The following is an 18,159-nucleotide window of genomic DNA, read 5'->3' as shown; positions in this document are numbered from 1 at the left end:
GAATCCAAGCTTTACACATTGGTGGGCCAGGAAAAGAAGGATTGAAGGATTATCTCAGGCAGAGTCTCACATTTGCAAAAGGTAAATAGAAACAGAAAGGGCTCACTTTACATCCAACTGTGATGTTTTGTCCCAAAAGCCTAACATCCTTCACAGGAGAAATGTGTCTATCTAATCACCTCCTTGAAGGACTGAATAGGAGCTACTGGGATGGAATGAGGAGCAGACACAGAAAGTAGGATAAAATAAACGCCCTTCTGCTGATGAAAGATCAGGCCTGGACTTGAACTTAACCTTTTTTTTTTTTCTTTTTTCTCCCCAATCCTGACATCAAGCAGGGCAGAGATCCATAACATGCTGGCTAATGGCTTATGGGATCACTCAGTACTGGTTTCCAATCACAACCCTGCTGCTTTCCACCTGAGTGATATTGGAGTATTTACTTGCTCTCCCTGAATCTCAACTTCCTGATGTTTAAAAGCAGAACGCCATTATGTATTTCAATAAGCTGTTAAGGGAATTCAAAAATAAGCTAAGGAAAAAATATTGAATATTTGATATTGAAAAATATTAGTTTCCAATGTTTCCCTTCATAATTTTGACAGGCACTCCCTTTCAGAATTACATAATATAGAAAGTAAAAAATACAATAAAATAACCTATAATATCTCAATCTTTAACAAATGACTATAAATATTTTAGCATTATTCAATTTAATCCTTCTAGTATATATGTATATGTTTTGGGTGTATGCATTTTTTTTTTCTTGAGATAGGATCTCCCTCTGTCCCCCAGGTTGAAATGCAGTGGCACAGTGACAGCTCACCACATTCTCCTCCTGGGTTCAAGCAATCCTCCCACCTCAGCCTCCCAAGTACCTGGGACCACAGGCACACACCACCACGCCTGGATAACTATTTTATTCTTTGTAGAGATGAGATCTTCCTATGTTGCCTAGATTCATCTTTAACTCCTAAGGTCAAGTGATCCTCCCACCTTGGCCTCCCAAATGGCTGGGATTACAGGCATAAGCCACCATGCCTGGTCTATGTGTATTTCCAAATAATATTTTACAAAACATTGTAAAACATACCCAGTATGTTTTGTAACTAGTACATTTAAGACTTAAAGAAATTTAAAATGTTGTAGTAATTTCATCAGTTCTTTCTTTTTTTTTTTTTTTTTTTTTGAGACGGAGTCTCGCTCTGTCGCCCAGGCTGGAGTGCAGTGGCGCAATCTGGGCTCACTCCAAACTCCGCCTCCCGGGTTCACGCCATTCTCCTGCCCTCAGCCTTCCGTGTAGCTGGGACTACAGGCGCCCGCCACCACGCCCGGCTAATTTTTTGTATTTTTTTTTTTTTTTTAGTAGAGACGGGGTCATCAGTTCTTTCTTGTATTGATTTCTTCCTTTTCTTTCATGCTAAAAAAGCTTTCTTTAATGTTAGATGCATATCTATATTATCTTCAAGCTTTTTCCTGCTTCCTTTTTTTACATTCAATACTTTGATCCATCTGGAATTTATTTCAGTATATAATGTGAAGTAAAGGACTATATTTTTTTTCCAAAGAGTTAGCCAGTTTTTCCCAGAATCATTTCTGAAATAACCCTTCATTTCTTTACTAATTTAAATGCCAGTTTTATCATATACCTAAACAGGGTGCCAAAATGTTTTAATCCACGTGCCAACTTTGATAGCCTAATAGTGTTCATCTAGAGTATTCTGAGATCACGTCCAGGCCCAGCAGGGAAATGTGACAACATCAATTACTAGTGAATGTCTACAATGGTAACAATATGGGGAAAGAAGGTAACTGTGCCACAAATGTGCCATCCCTGCACTAGCGCATCGATTTCTGGGTTTTCTAGTTCATTTCTATTGCAGCTTTATGATATGCATTTTAATATCTTGTAGGCTGGGTGGCTGTTTATTTCTCTTCTTAATCAAATTATGTATGGTTGTTCTTTAATGTTCATTTCAGATGAATGTCATTTTCTCTTTACAAGTTTCCTTAAAAACTTGTTAGAATTAATTTATAACAGTACATTTATTTTAAAAGTATGACAAGTACATTTATTTTAAAAGTATTTAAAAGTATGACAAGACATGACATCTTTACCACAATGAATCTTTCTACCCAGAAATTTAAGTTGCTCCATTTAGTCATGGATTTCACAAATTAAAAAGAATATATGTATATTTGTATTTGCGCATTTATATACATATACATACACACTCATACACATATACAGATATATATTTCATGTTCTATACTTCCTTAAGTTTGTTTCAATATATTTTATGTTATTTGTTGCTATCATGAATGGAGATATTTGTCTGTAACTGTTTCCAAATAATTATTTTAAAATTATTACTTTTATATGTATTTTACATCCTCAGCTTACTATTCCTTCATGTCATTTCTAATAATTTTTCTGCAAACACATTTTGACTTTTAGGTAGACAGTGACATTTGTATCTGAAATTATTAGATTGCTATCTGAAATTATTAGATTGCTATCTGAAATTTTCTTGTTCATTTGTTTCCTTATTGTCTTTCTCTACATAGTCACTCTAAATAATACACTCCATGGGAGCAGGCCTTGCCTGTCCTGTGCACAGTTTGATCTCCAGGGCTTAGAAAAGTAACTGCCACATGGCAGATACTCAATACTTAATGAATGACCCTGTTCCTTGAAATAAAATCTTGCAAAAACAATGGCAATATTCCCTTCATATTTCTAAGAATTATATCTCAAAGGTTTTTTTCCTGACATAATACATTCATTAGAACTTCCAGAATACCATGGTGGAGGTGGTGATTTTTCCTTATTTTTTATTAAAAACGTAGTAGTTCTCTATTACATACATAACTGATATTTCAATGCTGGCTTGGGAATCACTTGTTACTATTAAGAAAGCACTTTCTATAACTATTTTTGTTTCTTGTTTTATTTTGTCTTATCTTATTTTTAAGATATGGAATAGATATAGAACATATTTTGGATATTTCCTAAAGGAAAAATACCATGTAGGTTTTCTCCTTTGGTCTACCAAGATGATTTACTGTTTGTGTGAAAACAATAACTGGATTTTTTTATGAGGGAGTTCCAGACCAGTTTGAGACTCTCATATTTACATTAGAAAAACATTATTACTACGTTTAGAAAAATGTTACTCACACACACGTTTGTATTTAACCTCAGAGATGAACTGGCATTAAAGTCTTTCATGCATGGACTATCCAAGAGTCCATATACCTGAGGCGAAAAATAGGAAACAAGTAACAACAAAAAAAGTAAGTTAAAATATTTTCTAACGTTAAATATACTGCCAAATCCTGAAATAAGAACTCTCTTGCCAGCATGTATTTTACTAAAATATACTCTTCAACCTATTTGTCTACTCTGTTAAAGTTTTCTCTAATTAATATTTTGTTATTTAAGTTATTTTTATTTTCTTCATATTATTTCAGCAGCATTATTTATCTAAATTTGAGTATTGAATGCATAGTTTATTTTCACTTTTTCTTACTTAATAAAAAACAGGCCTAAAATTTGTCTATTAATTATAGTTTTGTCCTGTGCCATACATTATGATATTTTATCCCATCATTGCCACTATTTTCTTGTTGGTGATTAGTTTTTATTTCCTTTTGATCCCAAAATTTAGAAAGTTGATTTTTGTTTTAAATCTCCAGTGATTTTCTTACATAAAGCTTTGATATTAATTTATACTTTACTACTTGGTGGTCAGATAATATAAACTATGCTCTTTCTAGTTAGAGAAATTTATTCAACCATGTTAATTATATCCTCCAAATTCTTCCCAAACCATGTGGCCAAAGACCCAGAATAAAATTGTGTTTGTAACACAATTACTCTTTTTCTTTTCCCTTTTTTTTTTTTTTTTTTGAGACAGAGTCTTGCTCTGTCACCCAGGTTGGAGTAGAGTGGCATGATCTCAGCTCATTGCAACCTCCGCCTCCTGGGTTTAGGCAATTCTTGTGCCTCGGTCTCCCCAGTAGTGCGAGACTATAGGCAGGCACCACCACATCGGACTAATTTTTGTAATTTTAGTAAAGATGGGGTTTCTCCATTTTGGCCTTGCTGGTCTTGAATTCCTGGCCTCAAGCGATCTGTCTGCCTTGCCCTCCCAAACTGCCAAAGTGCTGGGATTACAGGCATGCGCCACAGCACGTGGCCCTAACCATTTTTTTTTCCCCAAAAGTTTTGCTTTATAAATATGAAGAGACAGCTTTCTTAAACTCCAGAATGCTGGAGATAAAGATGTTTGGGGATCCCTAGAACTTCTCTTTCCTCCTAGATGAGAAAGCAGCTTTGAAAATCATGCACTTGTTTAAAAACAAACAAAAAACCTCTAAGAGAAGCCTATTGATGTTTGGTGTGAGTTTGGTGAAGGACACCAAAGTGTAAATGGATTCCAATTTCCAAGTATTTGGCCTCCCTTTCAACTCAGTGAAGACCATCGCTAGACCATACCTGTGCCAGGAGAGTCAAGGGCAGCAGCGTGAGGGCCAAAGGAGAAGCCATACAATCAATTGCTGCATCCTTCCTCCCTATACAGATGACTCTCTTCTGTTTAACCAAATACTCTTGAAAAATTTTATGGCAAACTTATAACAACTAATGCTTTGGTCTCTTCCTGCTAATCTTAATAACCAAACTGCAACATACAATTTAATCAATGCAGTTTAATTTGACACTCTTTTCTTTGGTGTTTGGTACATAAACTACAACAACTGTGTTTTCACTGTGGATGTTTCTTTAAATTATTTAAATAGGTCCTTTTTCTCATATAATGCTTTTTTGTCTTATATTCTATAAGTTGTTATATAATTTTCCCTATTTATTATATATCAGTTAAGATATATGTTAACCCATTATTTGATTTTAATCTTATTGTGTCATTTTGTTTCAGGCCTTCTGCAAACAATTTTCATAAAATCTAATTTTGAGAGAGCCTCTACCTCTTAAAGTAAAACTTGATACATTTGTATTCACTAGCAAAATTAAATGTCTCATTTTACTTAGGGATCAGAGACTTTAAGAACTCAAATGGTTTTAGAGAAAGACTAAAATGTGTTATTCCACTCATTCTACTCCTGGTGGGGAGCAACAGGAGCGATTCTGCCCCGACTTAGTGGAGGTTTTCTTGAGTAAGAGCCAGCTGCAAGACTCAAATCCAAGTGTGTTCCAGGAAGTTCTAACTGATCCTTTAGGAATTCTGCAGCATCCATGTGGAAATAAGATTCCTTAGATCTGTTCAGGAATCATACGTGAGGGCCAAGAAATAGAGACCTTATAATTATTTGCCAATAATGTACTGTGAGCCTCAGAAAAACTACACAATGAAGTCAGACAACAATCCTCCCAGTAAAACAGAAGAACAAATATTGGGGAAAAATTCAGTGCCCTTGTGACAGGTTCTGAAACTAAGACAGAAAAGGATTGCATACTTAAAGTTAATCTTAAAATTTAAGAACTGTTTGTGAAACTAGACTTTGAAATCATTTGTGAGTTCAAAAAGACACAATTGGCACACTAACTAATTAATTCCTTACCCTAACTCGGTTCAATTTCTTTCATAGGACAGGAGGCCATTTAGAGACAGAATAGTGTAATGCGTTCAAGGATTCAAGAAAAAACTAGTATCAATTTCCCTGAAAAGATGCTCACAATACAAACAGATTTCTCATTGCAAGACAAAGCTGTCGCTTGTCTGGTATACATGGATTTCAGGCCTACTTGCTACATTATCAAACTTAATTGTTTTCTCTACTGACAGAACTTCTAGCAACTAAACAGTGACCACTAATGTTAGATAATGTGGTTACGATTTTAATCTATACTTATCTAAGAATCAATATAACCTGATGACATATTAAAAATAATGTAGAGTTTGTATTCATTCTCTTAAGTGCATTTTCTATTATTCACAGAATCAGATTTTTGAGTGGTAGATTTTCAAAAGTATTGTAAAAGAGAGAAGTTATTTATGAGTTATAAAGTTATAAATTTCAATAGCTGCATTTCAATTACAAACATAGAGCCTCATGTGTAGTAAGAATAATGATTTCTTTAGATACAAATCTTTTAAAAAGCAAACTTTGGTTTTATTTTGGTGGGTATCTAAGTAAAACTGATGTGCCCATAAATCAAATAACCAATTACAACATTAGATAAAATTGAATTAAGGGAAGGCTTTCCATATTTAGTTCTACTAAAAACAATACAGATGTCATTTAAATAAAAACAAGCTCCCTTTGCTATATGCTTTATCGCTGCAATTGTATAGACATATTGAAGTGAAGGCATTTTGTTTTGTTTTGTTTTGCTATGGGCTATGCATTTATAAAATGCGTGTGTTTACTCCAAAATAGAGACTATGCATACACATAAACATATTTATATGCATATAAACATATGTGCATAAATATATATCTACAGTTAGGTGTGTGTGCATATATTTCTATATATATATAATTTCACTTTTCTCTAGTAAACATCCACATAAAAATTAGATTACTAAAATTTGACTTTCTGTGGTTAGGCTCCTTTCTCTCCTAACTATTCTTAATGCGAATTTAATCCATTCTCAGATATTTTTATCTGGCATTATTATGAAAAAGCTATACTGTAATATGATTAGCAGTGTAGTAAAACAAAATAAATGTGGTTTCTAAGTATACACATAAAGTTTTTTATATAATTTATTAAAAATAAGGTTTTTAATATAATACATACACAGATATAAACAAATACATACTAAATTAATTTCTCAGAAATTTAACTGTGGTATATTTGTTTGTACTAAAAGAAAATTTCTAATTGCTTTGACATTTGTACAATTGAAACTCCTTTGACTTGTCACCTGCTGATTACTCGCATCTCTTATATTTTCCTAAGTCTGCACTCAATCATTCAGTCAGTGCTATCAGTATGGGGTCACTGGAAAATGGCACCTAATTTAGTTATGCCTCTTGTTTTTGCTGCCTCAAAACTCTTCGAGCACTTCATTTTGCTGACTAATTATTTAAAACACCATCTATTTCCAAGTTTCTAGGTTTACTCATTTTCTTGCATCTACTGGGGAATCTGAGACCTCCTTTAAGTCTTCTGGAATGAAAGCTAAGTATTTCTTAAGATGTAAAATTAAACCATTTTCTTGTTCCCTACTCTATCTACAGGACCAAATGTCTACTTTAAATCTGGAGAACAAAAGGAAAAATAATAAAAACAAAATTCTTATCTTTGTATGGATAACTGCAGATTTTTTTAATGCTGAAATGTAACGAGATCCTTAACGAATCATTATTACATTATTATCTTTGGAGGACAAAACACAAGTGAGATAAATCAGAACAGCTGCTCAATATAAATCCATAGTCCACCCAATTTACTGAAAGAATAAAGTACACCTGAACTCTGGAGCCTGCTATTTAAATTTCAAATCATATTAAACACATTTGCTATACTCACTTTGGTTAGAAGATTTTAAAACTTATATTGAAATTATTGTCTTTATTTTAGCTTCAACAAATCAAGTGTCATGAACATATATGGATAACGAGTTTATTTCTCATTCTTAAAGGGAAAAAAAGAAGAAATCTTCCTAGTTAATATAGTTAATAAATACTACTGACTAGAAAAATATCGACAACATTTTGTACATAAAACTTATGTTCATTTTTAAAGGAAACCTCTAGAAAACCAAACACTATATACTGAATATGTTAAAATTCTAACCTCCAATGTGATGGTTTTAGGAGGTGGGCCTTTGGTAGGTGATTGGGTCCTACCCAATCACCCATGGCTCTACCCTTATGAATGGGATTGGTGCCCTTATAAAAAAGACCCCCGAGAGTTCCATCACCCATCCACCATGTGAAAAGGTAACTGTCTGTGAATCAGGAAGCAGGATCCCACCAGAACTCAACCACGCTGGCACCCTGATCTTGGACTTCCAGCCTCCATAACTGTGAGAAATCAATTTCTGTTGCTGTAAGAACAGAAACTGGTGCTATACCAGCACTCAACACTGTATCTCTAGCCAAGAACTACTTTACAGTCTCTTTAATTCATCAATAATCATATGCTTGTTCCCTTTAAAAAAACATTAATGTCTTCATCAGCTTAGGTTGCTATAATAAAATACCATAAACTGGGTGGTATAGCACCTAAGTTACACTGCTATAAGAAAATACCATAAACTGGATGGTATAGCACCCAGCAGCCTATCACAGCAGCCTAAGCTGATGAAGACACTGATGGTTTTTTAAGGCAAACAGGCATATGATTATTGATGCATTAAAGTGACGGTAAAGTAGAAGTTCTAGGCTAGAGATACAGTGTTAATCCATAATTTCCAGGTTATTATTAACTTGACCCTAGCTTCAGCATCTCTGATAGCTCTTTCTCAATTTAAGCAAAAGGAAGGGAGGCTCATGTTAGTTTTATGGTTATTAACCAGAAGTCTGCACCCATATGGTGTAAGAATTATTTCATGACTGCCAGGCACCCGAAACAACAGAAATATACAATAATTAATTCAGTAATTTAACATTAAAATGGAAATATGCATCAACTTAGAGTGCCTAATATACCAAAGCTGATAAATCAAAGCATTCTGCATATGAAGCATGAGGAAGTATGTACTCATTCTATGAAATCAAAATTATGGCATCAGGGCAAGTTTAGTCACATTTTAAAATAATATTTATGTCCTGGAAATGGAACTATTACAAATGTACACATTTCAAATCTTATTTAGAAGAGAAATTATCTCTACTTCTAGATCGAATTTATTTTGATAATTTTTTTAATTGAGCAGAGTACCCACTTCTCTTCTTTCATGGCCCAAGCAACATCAATGTCATGCTCTAATCATTGCCTTTCACAGTGGTCTTCCATGTATCTCTTACTCCCTCCAAGGCCTCATTTCTTATACCTCCTCCTCATTACCAAACTGCCCTCTGGCTCAGAAGGGTCACAAAGATCTCTTGGCCCCTTCTTTAAAACCACCCACCTAACTAAACGATAACACTCAATGTCAATAATCATGTTTTAATGATCTTGCCTATTCTGCATATAAAAACTATTACAATGGAAATTGTACAATACATTCATTTTATAATTATTTCTTCATAAACATGATTCCATTTCATCTTTGAAATAAATGACATCTGAATTAGCATTAGGGACAGATCCTAATGCATTTCCTCTAGATGAGGCATGGATACCAAGCTGTGAGGTGGCATACCCAGGACCTTGCAGCTGGTTAGGGCCAGCTAGGATTCAGTCCTGGATGAACTTCTGATTCTCAACCTCAGAGCCCTAGGGGCAGGGCCACCTCTAACCCAGGCTAGTGTGAATGCAGCTCCACACTGGGGCTTTAGGCTTACTAAAAATGAGAGCACACTGGATTGTAGCACCCACTCACCCCTCAGCAAAGTGCCAATGTGCTTGGTACCATCTGCACCACATATGTGGTGGTCTAGCTAAGGAGAAAAGGAAAGGACAACTTAATAAGGGCCTACCATATACCAACCGCATTATATAAATTATCTTTTGTTTTTTTGTTGTTGTTTTGAGATGGAGTCTAGCTCCATCGCCCAGGCTGGAGTGCAGTGGCGTGATCTCGGCTCACTGTAACCTCCACCTCCCGGGTTCAAGCAATTGTCCTGCCTCGGCCTCCTGAGTACTGGGATTACAAGCATGTGCCACCATGCCCAGCTAATTTTTGTATTTTTAGTAGAGATGGGGTTTCACCATGTTGGTCAGGCTGGTCTCAAACTCCTGAACTAAGGTAATCCGCCTGCCTCAGCCTCCCAAAGTGCTGGGATTACAGGTGTGAGCCGCCTCACCCAGTCAAATTATCTTATTTATTATCCCAAACAATTTTACGTAGTAACATGCATGGAGCTATCATCTCCTTCTGAAGGACCAGCCTGAGGCTGTTTACAATTAACTTTGCTTATATAACCACATTTTAAAATAATGATTAATAGTATAGTAAATTCACAAACCAGTAACATAATTGTTTATTATCATTATCAAGTGATATGTGTTGTACATAACTGTATGTGCTAGGCTTTTATGCAACTGGCAGATTAGGCTTGTTTACACCACCATCACCAAAAAACACGTGAGGAATGCTTTACGCTATGACACTAGGACAGCTTGATAGCAGCAGGCAATAGGAACTTTTCAGCTCCATTATAATCTTATGGGACCACTGTTGTAGATACCATCTGTCATTGACCCAAACATTGTTATGCAGCACATGACTGTATGTTATGCTGCCAACAGCAAAGCATCTAAATATATAGACTTTATATATTTTATATATATAAAGATTTTAAGAGGTCTGAAGACACCCAGCATAACAACGCTTCAGTCAATGACTGAACGCATATACAGTGGTCCCATAAGATTTTTATGGAGCTGAGAAATTCCTATAACCTAGTGACGTTGTAGCCATTTTACTGTTGTAGCCAAATGCATTACCTTTTCTATGTCTAGATAGACAAATACTTACCATTGTTTTATAATTGCCTGAAGTATGCCATACAGTAACATGCTGTACAGGTTTGTAGCCTAGGAGCAACAGGCTATACCATATAGCCTAGGTGTGTAGTAGGCTATACTCTCTAGGCTTGTGTTGTAAGTACTCTCTAAGATGTTCACACAATGAGGAAATCACCTAACCATGTATTTATCAGAACCTATCCCAGTCAACAACATATTTGTGTATTTGTGTGTATATATTCAAAACTATATATACACACACCTACACCTATACTACACATATATATAACTTCTAAACTGTACCTATATATGTGTGTGTATATATATATATACATACATACATACACACTAGATTTATACATGTACTACATATATCTAGTATATATGATATGGTTAAGCTATATTTTTATGATATACATGCATAGTATGATTTAATGAATAAGCATTTTTTTCAATGTAAAAGAAACACACCTGAGAGGGAACTAGTGACATTTTAACTCCATTTTGTGATTTTAATAATTTTTATATTCATATTCTAACATTTTTTACAGTATCAATAAATTAATATCTCCTCCATTATTTTTAGAAGTACTTAGATTAAATATCTAATTATAGAGTGCTTTTCATATTTCTAAAAATATCAAATGTCAACCACAAAAAAAATTGGAGTCACAAGTATAAGTCTACTATTTCTCTTTAAAAGTTAGCATGACTTAAATGCCAGAAAAAATATATTATCATTTTTTTCCAAAACAAAATATCAAGGCAACCTAAAAAATGTCAATGATTAGAAAAGAAGGGTTACCTGAAGAGTTTAAGTTTTGGCATGTTTCCTTCAAAGCTTCTTTAGTTTCACCTGGATTTCAAGGGAAGTAGCATTGCAATTGTGGCATTTACACCTCATTTCCTGGCATGGAATCTCTAACCTATTATGAAATCCCATTAAAGTAGAAAAATGTTTTCAATATTCAAACAAAAAGAAAGTTCATCAGGATTTCTGAACTACTTGGACACAAAGCTCAACAAAATAGTTTTCACTGTCATTGCTAAGACCCTCCAAATACACATCTTTTTGTATTGTAATAATCCCATATGGAGTCACTATTATTATCCCCTATTTTACAGATGAATAAATAAATGAAGGATACTTAAGCTACCCTTTTTTTTAAGGTAACATATACCATAGGTCTTCATTAAAAATGTTCTAAAACCATATGAAGTTTACATAAACTATAACTTGAAATAAATGAAGAAACATACCCACCCACCTTTTCTTACTACACCACCTTTTCTCACTCATTAGTGCTCAGCTAGAAATTACTACAAATACAGAGTAGTAGACTTACAGTAGACTTACACTTGTGACTCTAGTTCTTTTTGTGGTTGACAGTTGATATTTTTAAAAATATGAAAAGCACTCTATAATTAGATATTTAACCTAAGTACTTGTAAAAATAATGGGGGAGATATTAATTTATTGATACTAGTAAAAAGTTAGAATATAGTGAATAGTAAAAATAATCATTAAAATTACAAAATGAGGCTAAAAAACTCAAGTCTTTTGACTCCAAGTCTGAACAAATATCAGACAAATGACTCTAAATATGCAATTTCCAGTTTATTAACAGTAACCATTGCTATGAATAGAGAAATCTGTTATATGGTTAATACCTCTGTTTGCCTGTACCAAATGCCTTGTCCTTTTTACAATCTGTAACAGCCAGTCACTACCATGGCATCACCGACATCACCATAAATGCCATCAAACACAACCAAGTCTGCCAGAAGCTGTTCAGCTAGTCAAAAAGCTTTTTTCTGTCAACACTGGTAGATCATAGACTAGACTAGGTCTGGGCCTAGCTAATAATCTTAGGGACACTGTCATGATTTTCTCATGTTTAAAATTTGCAGAAAATAATAACATCTCTGCCCCTCTTACTTTTCTATCAACATATTTCAAACCATTCAAGAATGACACTAGGAGTGGGAAGAAGTGTCTATACTAAGCAAGCCAAAGCCTTTAAAGGGTCATAGTCTTCATTTAACATCTGACGTGGTCTTCATTTAAGGGAAAATACAGACCTGGAAAATAGACTACCTTGTCTCACCAGCTCTCTGCTGTGGTTCAACCCTCTTCCTGCCATGCCTGTCCTGGTTTGGAGGTTTGAGAAGCTCTTGGTAGATCAGCAGGGCTTGGTTTGCAGGTTTGAGAAGCCCTTGGTAGACCAGCTAGCTCTAGATGTCTCATGGGTGTCCATGTATTTCATTCTGCCTGGAAAGTTTCATATTCATACAGTTGCAATGATTCTGTTCAATCTGCCTAGCTCAGTGGCTTTGAACTTGGCTTGCACATTAGAATCGCCTGGGAAATTTTCAGAACTACTCACACTGGAGCCTTGTCAAAGACCAAATCAGTTTGTTGAACGTGAGTTACCTTACTGGGTTAGCTGAGCTCATTCAGCTTCCATGAATGCTTTATTTGTAGTAAGAAAGTCATTGATTCAAAGATCATCCATGTCATTGTAGGTTACTATTCAATTTTAATCCAAAGGGTCCCTAAGTTAGCATAAGTTCTGTCGTTACCTCGAGAAGCCCAGGATATAGCAGTTAAGAGCACCAAAACTTCAGTCTCCAGACTGAGGAAAGACATATGACCAATGTCAAAAGATCTCTGAAGTCTGTTTTTGCCCATTGCAAGGCAAGTTAACCTGGGGAATTGAAGCATTATACATTTTCTTGCCCACAGCATCATATCAGTGGAAACTGATATCCTTAATCATTTTAGACAACTTTGAAGAAAAAAAACCTTGATCGCATAATTATTTTGTATTTCATACATATGAAAAAGGTATGAGAGAAGAGAATGGATAGCTGTGACAGAATGCAGCAACTAATAATTCATCTATTGTTTCGGCTATTGTGTCTGTATAGCACTTTTCAATGTAATTAGTTCCTATTTTTGTTTGTTTTTGGTTTTGTTGTGGAATTCCTAATGCGTTCTAATACATGTATTATAATAGACATAATGGATACCAAAATAGACTATCTTATACTAGAATGTTAGAATCAATGAGATAAAATATACACACAAAAAGATATTTCAGCCCAAGCATACATTTAGTTAATTCATTTAACTAGAATTTTAGTGGAAAAAAGTTGATTTTGAAAAATTCATTTATTTTCCTTCTTAACATTAATTTTAACAGTTAACAATAAAACTGCTACATACTTTCTGCAGGAAAAACAAAACAAAATAAAATCTCCTACACCCAAACATCCACATTAAAGTTGTTTTTGAAGGGGAAAAGTGTGCACCTACATATCATTAAATTGAAATCCATACTTCGATTATTGCTGCAGAGCAACTGGCAAGGTTTGTTTAGCAAATTTCATGCCAAGATTCTGAAGTATGCAGCCTACTCCTTTCCACACATAATTCAGTATAAACACTTTTCTTCTGACAGACATTCTGAAAGATCAAAGTGCAGAACAAAGGCAAAGAGTGACATGATGCGCGAGTTCTGGACTATTGAGATGAATGGATAGATTAGCCAGAAAATGCACGATGACACCTCAGACCTGCAGAAGTGGTTCTGTTTATGTGATTACAGTTTCAATGCTTAGGAGACCCAAACCTCTGCGCCCCTACAGGAAACTCTGCAATATTTCAACAAGTCCATCCATCAATGCCAATCAGTGCAATTCACCTGACATCTCATTATAGGTTTTAAGCAACTGGCTGTCATCTAGAAGAGAACAAATAGTTCATTACACAAACCATTATGGACCAAATAGAACCCTTATGCAAAATGCATCAAACAGAATCCAGTATATTGCTGGCAAGGGCTAGATAAAAGTCAAATAAAATAAACTGGCTATTGTGGAATATGCTCCTTACAGAGCACAATGATCCAATTGCCTCACACTTATGATTTACAGACTAACATTATAAAAGGCAGTGTTCAGCTTGCTAAACAAAGAAATATGGTTTTATGCATATATACTTGAGGTAGAGAATTAAATTAAGAGTGAAGTTTTAACTACATGGACTTCTCTGATCTAGAAGTAGAAAAAAAGGAAAATGTTTGAGTTCACTAGCTAGAGTTCAATATTTTCAGCAATTTCCAGCCACCCTCTAAATTAATGTTTTCAGCAATGTCGTATACCATCATGTTGATTTTAGAATATGGCAAAACATCAAAATCCTGGCCAATGTTACTCCTTTCACTGCTAGCTTGGAAGGATATGCAATTAATTATGTTACAGATTTATGGGATTCTAACTAGAACCACACTGACTGGATTGCTAGTGAGTACAAGAAGAAGGTAACCCAGTTGGGGCTGGAATAACCTATAGAATACATGCACAATGGTTTGCAGGAATAAATTTACCTTCTTAATAGTCTGTGCTCCATTCATTTAAAATTCATACTTCTTTCCCTTTCAGTGTCATTATCTCTACTGACAAGTTTCGTTTGTAGTTACAAAAAAAAATGAACTGAAAAAGTAAGTCTTAAACATCTTTTTAAAAAAACTCTTCTTGAATATGCTTTCAGCCTACAAAAAGAAGTTATTGCATTGGCAGGTGATGGGAAAGTTGACCTTATAATTTTTTCCTACACTGGAATAATTTAAAGATTCTCTATAAACTTTATTTCCCCTTAGAGCAGCAGTTACACTGATGCAAACAATCCCATTTGGGGATGATGGCAGGGACACATACAGTGAGAAGCACACCTCCTCAATCATCCCTCTGAGTCTCTCCTTGATGGACCTTGAAACACTTTTCATGACTTGCTGAACCTTGAAACACTGTTCGTGGCATTTAGAATAACAATAGTAGGTATCTTGACTTAATCGGCCTCCTGTACTGCAAAGTCCACAGCATTTAGGGAAAATGTATTTCATTTATAGTTAGAAATTCCACTAAAGGAGTCATTAAATAAAGTCCAGATACCAAGCTCAAGATAAAATATTCTCAGGATTTCAAGGTAAGGACATTAATTTACAAATATTTAAAAGAGAAGAAAAAAGGGAGGAGAAAGAAAAAAAGGAAAAAGAAAAGGTAAAGAAAAAGAGGAGAAAAAACAGAGAATAGATCTGCAATATAACTCTCTTGGTTAACTTTCAGAGAACATGATAAGCATATTATTACAATATTTTAAATACCACTATAGAAAATAATGATACAGTTGATTTCTTTTTTTCTTGAATTTGAGGTCTCTAAAAGAATTTTTTAAGTGTAAAACAATTATTTCCATGAGAATTCCACTATTCTGCTGTTACACTGAGACAAAACAGACTCAAATAATTCATTTACAACAATCTAGAATTGCACTTCTAATTCAAAAAATAGAGCGACATGGAAGGATCTACTAAATTATTTTAAATAGAGATATGTGGAAATACTTGTCACTTTAAACATATAAAAGATCCTGAAGTAGAGCAAAAGGAAAAAAGATATAAGAAAACCCTAAATGCCTCATACATAAATAATGTGAAAGCACTTGGCCAGGTGGTATATTTTTCATGGGCTGAAAAATGGGTTTAGTAGATTTTAAACTAATAGCAGATGGAATACAAGTTTAATTTATAATCACTATCTAGATATTTATAAGGATTTTTATCAACAATATATTCAAGCATCAGGCTGTGGCCTACATAGTGAGTTCATCAATTACAACCCCTGTTCCTCCTCAGGGGAACCACAGAGAGGCATTTCTTTTTTTGACTTGGCTACTACTTAGGTAGGAATTTCTGTATTCCATTTTGCTTCCCTGAGCGTGTGTCTGAAACCTGGACATGTTCTTCCTTCTTTTCCAATATTACTCAAGTGGATCATCATAAAGCTTAGATAGCGGAAAGGGTTAATCCTTATAATCAGCATAAAGGGGCAGATGGGAAAAGGTATAAAATAAACTGACAGCAATTTTTTCATAAAATTAATATAAACCTTGGGTTGTTTTTTTTTTTCCCCAGAAAATACAGCATGGTTTAGCAAAACAGTATGTTTTGCTCTATAAACACAGTGTACATGAGAAGCAAAGCTCTCAGCAATGGAACCAAACAGAGTTCAGAAACAGAAACCGCATGTTTGATATATAAGAAATTTGATACATGGCAATAGTGGCACTGCCGATCACCAGTTAGTCAGGGATACTTGGTTAACCATATGGAAAACAAAAATGAAACTGGATCTGCACCTCATACCAAACACAAAAAAATCCCAGATGGATTAAAAGGTAAAGTGATAGATCACTTTCATCTTAGAATAAAATATGGGAGGATATCTTTATGACCTTTCATAGGAAAGAATTTTCAAACAAGACATTAAAAAGTATTAACTGTTTAGTTAAAAAAAAAGTTTGAATCCATGAAAAATAAAGCTTCCATTTATCAATGACACTAAAAGGAAGTGAAAAGATGATATGCAATCTGGGAAAAGATATTGGTAATAAAATTGACACGGGATTAGTATCAAATTATTACAATGACTTCCATAAGTCAGCAAAAGATAGAAACAACCCAAAAGAAAGTAGACAAAGCAGGCATTTCCCATAAGTTGAAACACTATGTTGAATAAGTATCAAATCAGTAAGTTTCAAAAGATACTCAACCTCATGCTAATCAGGAAAGTGCAAATGATCACATGAACATTCTCCAAATGACAAAAATGAAAAAATCTAAATATACAAGTGTTGGGAAAGATGGGAAACACTAGGAGCTTTCATACACTGCTGATGGGCATATACATTGGTTCCAAACATCTTCAAAAATAACTTGGAATTATCTTATACAGTTGAACATGCACCCACCCTATGACTTAGCTCAGTAATTCCACTTCCAATATACCTTATACCCATACATGTACCAGAAAACATGCACAAGCATGTTCAGAAAATGATTGACATAATAGCAAAGCCTAAAACAATGCAAATGCCTATCAAGAGGAAATGAGATAAGCAAATGTCATTTATTCAAGGAAGAAATACTAAAGTGTAGTCAAAAATGAATAAATGCAAACACCATTGTAATTTCTAACATTATAGTTTATATATACAAAAGAAACAAAGCAAAAGGTGTGCATACCTATTCTGTTTGGTTTCTACAGTCTTTACCAATTTTTATCACATTCAAATTTCAATATCAGATGTGTTACATAAAAATCTGATACCCTTCTTCTCCTGAAAAATAGGAAGAACAGGGCACCCAGGCCCACATGCTTGCAAGGACTAGTCCCATGGCCCCCATCCAGCTTGATTTGTACATTTATGATATCAGCTGGGCTTCTCTATGCATCTGAGTTTGCAACCCCTTAGAATGCACTGGAATTAACAATGGCTTTCTTGGAATGGTGGAATTAAATATGATTGTATTTCTTCTATTATCTGTGGCTTTTCATTATTCTGAAATGAACATCTATTACTTGTGAAAAAGAAACAAGAGCATGATTTTGATGTATATTCTGAAAGAAAATGAAAAAATCTCATACAGATGGGAAGAGAATGAGAAACTAGTTATATAGAAAGGTAGTGAATGCTACATATTAAGAACTGCATGTTAATAAAACTAACCAAATGTAAGAGATTTTAATAGGCATACTTCATCCAA

The 18,159-nt window shown here is 34.4% G+C and overlaps 1 protein-coding gene across 4 annotated transcripts in view; it reads right to left on the bottom strand.

Moving 5' to 3' along the window:
• The window catches only part of HDAC9 (histone deacetylase 9), a 906,822-nt gene that overhangs the window by 609,287 nt on the left and 279,376 nt on the right, over positions 1 to 18,159 (bottom strand). The window lies entirely within an intron of this gene.

The sequence above is a fragment of the Nomascus leucogenys genome, chromosome 11, assembly GCF_006542625.1.
Source record: "Nomascus leucogenys isolate Asia chromosome 11, Asia_NLE_v1, whole genome shotgun sequence".
NCBI classification, from domain to species: domain Eukaryota; kingdom Metazoa; phylum Chordata; class Mammalia; order Primates; family Hylobatidae; genus Nomascus; species Nomascus leucogenys.
The sequence above is the reverse complement of the archived record's forward strand: the minus strand, read 5'-3'. Positions and strand labels throughout refer to the sequence as shown.